General features: G+C 40.3%; 1 long non-coding RNA gene across 1 annotated transcript in view; it reads left to right on the forward strand.

Moving 5' to 3' along the window:
• The window catches only part of LOC106957578 (uncharacterized), a 14,734-nt gene extending 10,432 nt beyond the window's left edge, over positions 1-4,302 (forward strand). Inside the window, exon 2 of the long non-coding RNA XR_001426981.1 lies at positions 3,767-4,302. This is a non-coding gene — a long non-coding RNA (uncharacterized LOC106957578). The remainder of the gene's footprint in view (positions 1-3,766) is intronic.
• Positions 4,303-6,716: the final 2,414 nt, after the last annotated feature.

A 6,716-nucleotide genomic window follows, 5' to 3' on the forward strand; every position in this document is an offset into this window, starting at 1 on the left:
GGGGGGTTAATTTTTTACCAGGTTTTTTGTTTTTCTTGTTTGTAGGTTTTAAAAAAAAAAAAAAAAAAAAAAAAAACTCATCAAAGTTGCATAGGGCAGCTTTAATGCCCCAAAAATTAAAAAAAAAAAGTTCTACCTCATTAGTAACAGAAAATATCCATATTAGAGATCTGAACATTGTAGATCTGAACAAATACACATAAAGATGAATTTCTCTTGGATGTTATGTGGCCCTTATTTACATCACGATGGCCTAAAAGCTCAAATCTGAAACCAAAACCATGGCAGCTCTCCTGAAACAACCTACATAGCAGCTCCCATCTTCTCTTCCAGTTCTGATCTCGTTCCAAATATGGCTTGGGGAGGGCAGCATTCATCATTTGCCAGTGGCACGTCCTAATGAAGTCGTCGTTTGTCTGCCTAATGGCACCTGGGCTCCATCTGTCATTTGCGTGCCAGTGCAGAAAGAGAGACACGGCGCTCACCTTGCCAGCTCCTGTTTGCCGACACGGAGGGGATGGGGTTCGACCTTACCCCGTGTGTGTGTGTAAGTGTGTGTGCCCGTTTCCCCATCGCTGTCACAACAGCGGTGTAAGACACGCCCCCTAATCTGAACTCATCTGGAAGAGGGTTTACGGCCGAGCGAAAGCGTGCCGCTGCCCCCACGCCGCCCCGTTGTGGCTCGGACGTGGATTGTGACATATGTCTGTGTTGTCAGGAGGATGCGTGTGCGTATGCGTGTGTGTGTGCGTGTGTGTGTGTGTGGCTCGACAGCTGGAGCTGGGCTCAGCGCCCTCTCTTATGGGAGCACTTCATGGCTCCTGCGTCGACCACATAGCCATGGCCTGGAGGCTGGTTTGACAACAGTTAACCTTGGATTTATCTGGCTCACTCCTTGGTTCACAAACACAGAAACACACACGCACACACACACCCACGGATACAGCAAGACTAAAACGACACATTTTGCAGCACTTCTAAAGATGTAGTAAAAAGAATTTTGAAAAAGGGGGTTTACTCTAACAGTGGAAGCATCATGAATTATGCAGCATATGCACAGATAAAAAACATTTTTCCCACGCATCAAAGTTCCTGGGAAAACCCACTATTATGTCTTTACTTTAATTCAATGGAATTCTGGGTAATTTAGTGTAAAACTGAGCAAAAATTAAAACAATATGTGGTTTTAATTAGAGATGCACTGATCTGATATAAATACATGTAAATCAGTCCCAATATTGAAAAAAATCTAGATCGTTTATCATTGACAATGTGCCTAATCGCTTATGGCAGATCTATTCAGTCTAATTCTATGCTTTGTGCTCAGTGACGTCATGCTTTAGTATTTATTTCACATTATATTTACAATTACTTATTGCACTTTCTGAAACATTTGCTGTTTATGTTTTACATGTTTGTTGGAGGTAGTCAACCTCTTGTTTTGGTCAGTTTACGTTTCATTATGTATTTTCCATTGGTTATTTTATTCCTAATTGAACTGATTGAACAAATTAAAGTTGATTTTACACGTTTGACCAAGCTTGTGAAGTTACTAGTGTATTAAAGAGTGCTGTGCTGGTGCACATTTATCAAATAAATGTTTAGTTCAGTACATTTATGTCTGTGTTTGGAGAAAAAAAAACCCTGTTTTACTGTACTGGATTGGTATCGGCCGATATTAAACATCAAATATCTGTTTTGGTATCGGAAGTGAGAAAAAAGTGGATCGGAGCGTCTTTTTTTTCTTCGCAAAATGGCTGCACATCTGCAGTCGAACACAGATCTAAATGATCTAAATTTAGATCTGCACAGATCTAAAAAGCACAGTTTCAGTTTTGGCCGTGAATTAAGGGTCATCTTCATCTTTTTGGAGAAGATTTATAAGATTTTGTTTTTTCAAACTACTTCTTTTCATTCAAAACCCTTGTTTGTATCGACATGTTCATTTTAAACTGTAAGTGAATTAATAATAAACAAAAATAAAAAAAGTAAAACAAAAATACCCAGAAAAGTAAGAAAACATCTGACTCAACTAACTAAGCAGTTAGTTGAGTCGTGCTTTGGGTTTATCGACGAGACAGACCTCGTTGTAAGATATTACTCGACAGATGGCTTAAGTTTTCTGTTGTATTAAATAACACCACCAATTACACTTCAATAAATTAGAATCCAGCCTTTTTTTGTCTTTTAATAATGACGATTTTCCACTTACAGATACAGAAAACATGACATTTCAAATTAAATCAATAATTTATTTTAAATTTTAAAGACAGAAAAATAGGCTTAATGTTTAAAGGCTGGTATTTTCAAAAAGTACTTTTAATATAAAAAAAACAGGCCTCATCTAAATACAGTGCCTCAATGCAGGGCACCCAACAAATGATGTTTGACCTTGATTGCACTGGCTTTTATTTAGGGGCATTAGAGTACGGTGGGCTGCACACGGACACACTATTTTTTTTATTCTGTGTCACACTTTTGTGCTGCCATTTAAAAAAACCCCCAACAAAAACACTTTTGGGTTTACGATGATGTGGCAAAACCTTGAAACGTTCAAAGGAATATTTACAAAGACAAAAGAAAAGAAGAAGAAGAAGAACGCCAGCCTTGCTGTGAAGGCATTGAACAAACTAAAGTTGATCACATAAAAAAACACTCCTTAGATTTACTCTTCAAGTTATCCCTGTTGAGTTGCCAGGAATATTTGCTTGGCCGGTGGACAGTCCATTACGTTACTTTATGATGCTACATATGTTTAGCCATGCCTGCAAATTAAAGCACCTCCAAGTAGGCTCATCTCTCAGCACACTCAATTAAAATAACATCGCCTCGCGCACAGACGCTGTCCCTGAGCCAACTTTGTTTTTTCCCCCCCTCTCTCTCTCTGCACCAAAAAAAGGAGTGAGATAAAGACAAATGGATTAAAGTGAAAATGTGAGCATTTGTCAGGGATGGAGTTGAATTATTGTTCCATTATTTTCCAGGGGTAGTTGATTAGTGTCAAGAGAGCGCGGATGTGCGATGGCACCCGGGTATTTTTAATATATATTTATCCTCCACGCGCTCATAAATTCCTGGAAGCATTGCATATTTATGAACTCATGTATGTGGTTGAGTGCCGGCGATGAACCGCCACCACGATCCGCTGAGAAGCCGATGCGCCGGCGTGCGATGGAAACGAGCGAAATGTGAGTTTTTTTTACATTTGGAATCTGCTATGAAAAAAAAAAAAAAAAATGATTGTGGCTGTTATTTAAATGTGTTAATTAATGGGTTTTATGGAGCATTCCAGTCGTGCCTGGATCCTCTGCGCTTGCTTGATTAGTTCAGTAAATCTGAACAGGGTGTAATTAGCAGTAAAATTTCAGCAGATGAAGCCGTCGTCATAGCCGGCGTCACCGGTGCGCTCCGACGCGGCGCCGGGGTTTGAGGATTGCTCACAAGGATTTAAAGGGAAAGAAAAACAAGAAGCCTAAATCTCCACCTCGCTGTCTCACTTACCCTCCCTCTCTTTCCCTCTCTCTCTCTTTCTCTTTCTCTCTCTGTCTTGTCTTTTCTTTCCTTCCCCCCCCCCCCAACCTGCGCCTTATTGAGGCTGACAATGGACAAGAGCAGCATGGCAAAAAGTAATTATGAGGAAAAACTGCATAGCTGCCCACGCAATCATCTGTGTCAGAGGCCACACAATGAAGCGTGCCACGTGCCTAAATGAGCCTGACGAGCCCAGAGAATATTAATGTTCTGTCTGTTGATTTTTATCTCCTAGCACACGTCGTCAAGCCTCTCCTCATCAAGGCCAACAACATGTAAAATGAGGAACGCTTGCCCAGATTGGCCATCAGCCTCTTAGAGGTGAACTGTGATACAGAGGGAGGCCGGGTTGCCAGATCTGAACGACAGTTTGCAGCCCAAAAATATACAAAAAACAACATAAACCACACAACTTCAGCGTAAATCTCGACCTCTAATGAAACTCATGTTCCTGATGTAGTCTAATGTAAATACTATTGATTAGGAAGTTTAATCAGATTAATCACACTCCAGGTCTGTGATTAATCACGATTAAACATTTTGCCGAACTTTCTAAAACTTGAAATATAAATATGCAAGCAGTTGCGTTTCTTGTAGGAATTGTCCCCTCCTTACAGCCAACTTAAAAATCCAAGCCATTATCTGATTTTTGTTTTTCCTGGCTTTGCAGTAGAAAACAGATAATGTAGTCTCCCAGTACTCAGAAGCAACTAAGGGACGCCTCTCCACTATACAAGCAAACAAGTAGAAGCAAACTCATTCAGGGGACAACGGAGAAAAAAAAATGTATATTGTATTTTCTACTTCTTTTGGTGCCCAAACACTTTCTGGACTGGGGCACCACTCCAGAAAGCGGGTTGCCTCAAAGCCTCTCTCCTGCAGGGGGTTCACTAGTTCACAGCAGAGTGGTCTTGTACAACAAACACGAGTGAAAAGAAGAGCGAGTTGAGTCAGACTGGTGTGCTCAACGGCAAATTTCGCTTCAGAAAACACCGTGATGGAAAAACCAAGTTAGAATGTAGCCTACTTGTTTGACACAATAAAAGGAATAGGTGCATTTTTGCATTTCAAGCATGTTGATCAATAATAATTAATCACAGCGCGATTAATCTGATTAAACTTTACTAGTGCCAAGATAACATGGCATTTAATTTAAAGCTTTGTGCTCTTCTGCCACACGACGACAACTATTTCGTAAGTATTGTCCTCTGAACGCTTCCTAAAATCCCCGCCAAATGTTGGGAAAAGCAGGCCAGATTTTAACAACCCGCCCAAAGCCTGTTTGTTTTCCAGCCAAAAGCAGCCCAATTGGGTGGAAACCCGCCCAATCTGCCAACTCTGGAGTGTACATTCAAACACGAACACGGCGCCACACACACATCCACACACGATCCGAACACACAGCTAACCCTGCAGAGGGTGGTCGGCTAGGTCTGATTGGGGTGCTGACCAAAATGAGATGGTGGACGCCCTCCTACCCTTGCGCTGAATAGCGAGGACACAGCCTGTAATAACTGCCACTTATGGGCACTCGCATGAGCACACGAGCGCGCACATAAGCTGTGCAGCACGCACCGTGGCTCGAAGCAGTCAGAAGTTGGAATTACAGGTTCTCCCCTCTGATTGGGGACCCCTCGGAGCGTGCAGGCTCTGTCAACTCTGTGCAGGTACACAAAGACTCATTACATGCTGCACAGGCCCAATCAGCACACCTCTGCATTTGGAAAAAAGGATCCTAGCAGGTGTGCCGGGGCTGCAGAGGCTAATAAGCACGTTGGAGGAAAAAGAAAAAAAAAAGAGAAAAGAATAAAAAAAGCCACTCAACTTGTTTTCATCCAAAAATAGAAACCAGGAATAAAAATCTCTTGCTTCGACTTGATAATGTTGACTTATACACGTGCATGAATGTGTTCTGTTGTTCCGCAAATCACTGATTGCCACACGGGTCTGATTGTTGAGAGCTTACCTCTGCAAGAAGGCTGTAAAAGTCCCTGTTTTGGATCACCGGGAGTATTTTTTGCAAGTTAAGAAAGCAGTGAAATCCAGTTTGAAGTGCTAGTGAAGAGCGAGTGTTCGCCTCTAGACCCAACAGCCTACCATGTTTAAACCCCTTAAAGGTTTGTGTCACCAGAACAGGACAGTCTTCTGCTGAAACTTGATCATTTTCACTGTCACACACAGGTTGTTTTTCTTCTGCAAATCAGAGATGGACAAAAAGTCCAGATTAGCTGTGACTCCACTGCAACTGTGTGCAAAACATTAGGATGTTTCCATTAAATAAAAAAAAATAAAAAAACGCAATTAAAACCACATATGAATACATTTGCTCACACAATGTCATTGAAAAATGATCCTACTTCCTGTTGTCTTCTTCAGCTTTTCCATCTGTAGTAACATCAGGTATTTGATCACCTCTCATGCGATCCAAAAAAAGAAAAAGTGTTTCCATTGCAGCTTTTGAATTACTCTAATTTCCACACAACTTTTTTTTTTAATGAAAAAAGTGTTTTTATTCAAAGTTGGTATGTTTCTTTGATTCTATTAAGCAAATTTAATAGTTAAGCTTTATAATAAAAGCTTGTAATGTAATCAATCTTCTACACAGTCTGGTTTATGTCTGTAGTAAAATGAAGTTTAAAGTTCAGGCTGAAAAAAAACCAAAAAAAAAAAAAAAAAAAAAAACTTATGAGAGCAGTACCTGAGAGACACAAAAGACCGGCACCATGCCTGGTGACTGAAAGCACTCCTGTAATTTGCCTCAGTGGTGAATTACTACTTGTGATAAAGAAATAGGACAGAGAGGACGGTGAAGAAACCCTCCTAAAATTCTGGCAGCATTCAGACAGAATCCTCCATTTTTGACCACCACTGTTACTCCAGTACACAAAAGTGCCAGTGATACTTCTTTAAAAAAAAAAAGAACAAAATAAAAACACTCTTTTTTTCATTTTGCAAACCAGTTGTGTTTTCTTTACTACTTTTTCAGCAGTAAATTGCCAATTGGGTTTAATTTTATGTTTCACAGAGTCAAGATTATTATATTTTCTGGCTCCGAAACATGAAACGTCTCAATTAAATAAACTCTGAAGCTTAAAGCAGAAGTAAAACAGAAAAACTATGTGTCTTCTAACTTATGCTGGCAAAAAGAATCAAATAACAGGAACGTTTTTCCATCGTCACAATAT

This window comes from Poecilia latipinna, unplaced genomic scaffold (genome assembly GCF_001443285.1).
Source record: "Poecilia latipinna isolate Pla-1442-1.1 unplaced genomic scaffold, P_latipinna-1.0 Scaffold917, whole genome shotgun sequence".
Classification (NCBI taxonomy): domain Eukaryota; kingdom Metazoa; phylum Chordata; class Actinopteri; order Cyprinodontiformes; family Poeciliidae; genus Poecilia; species Poecilia latipinna.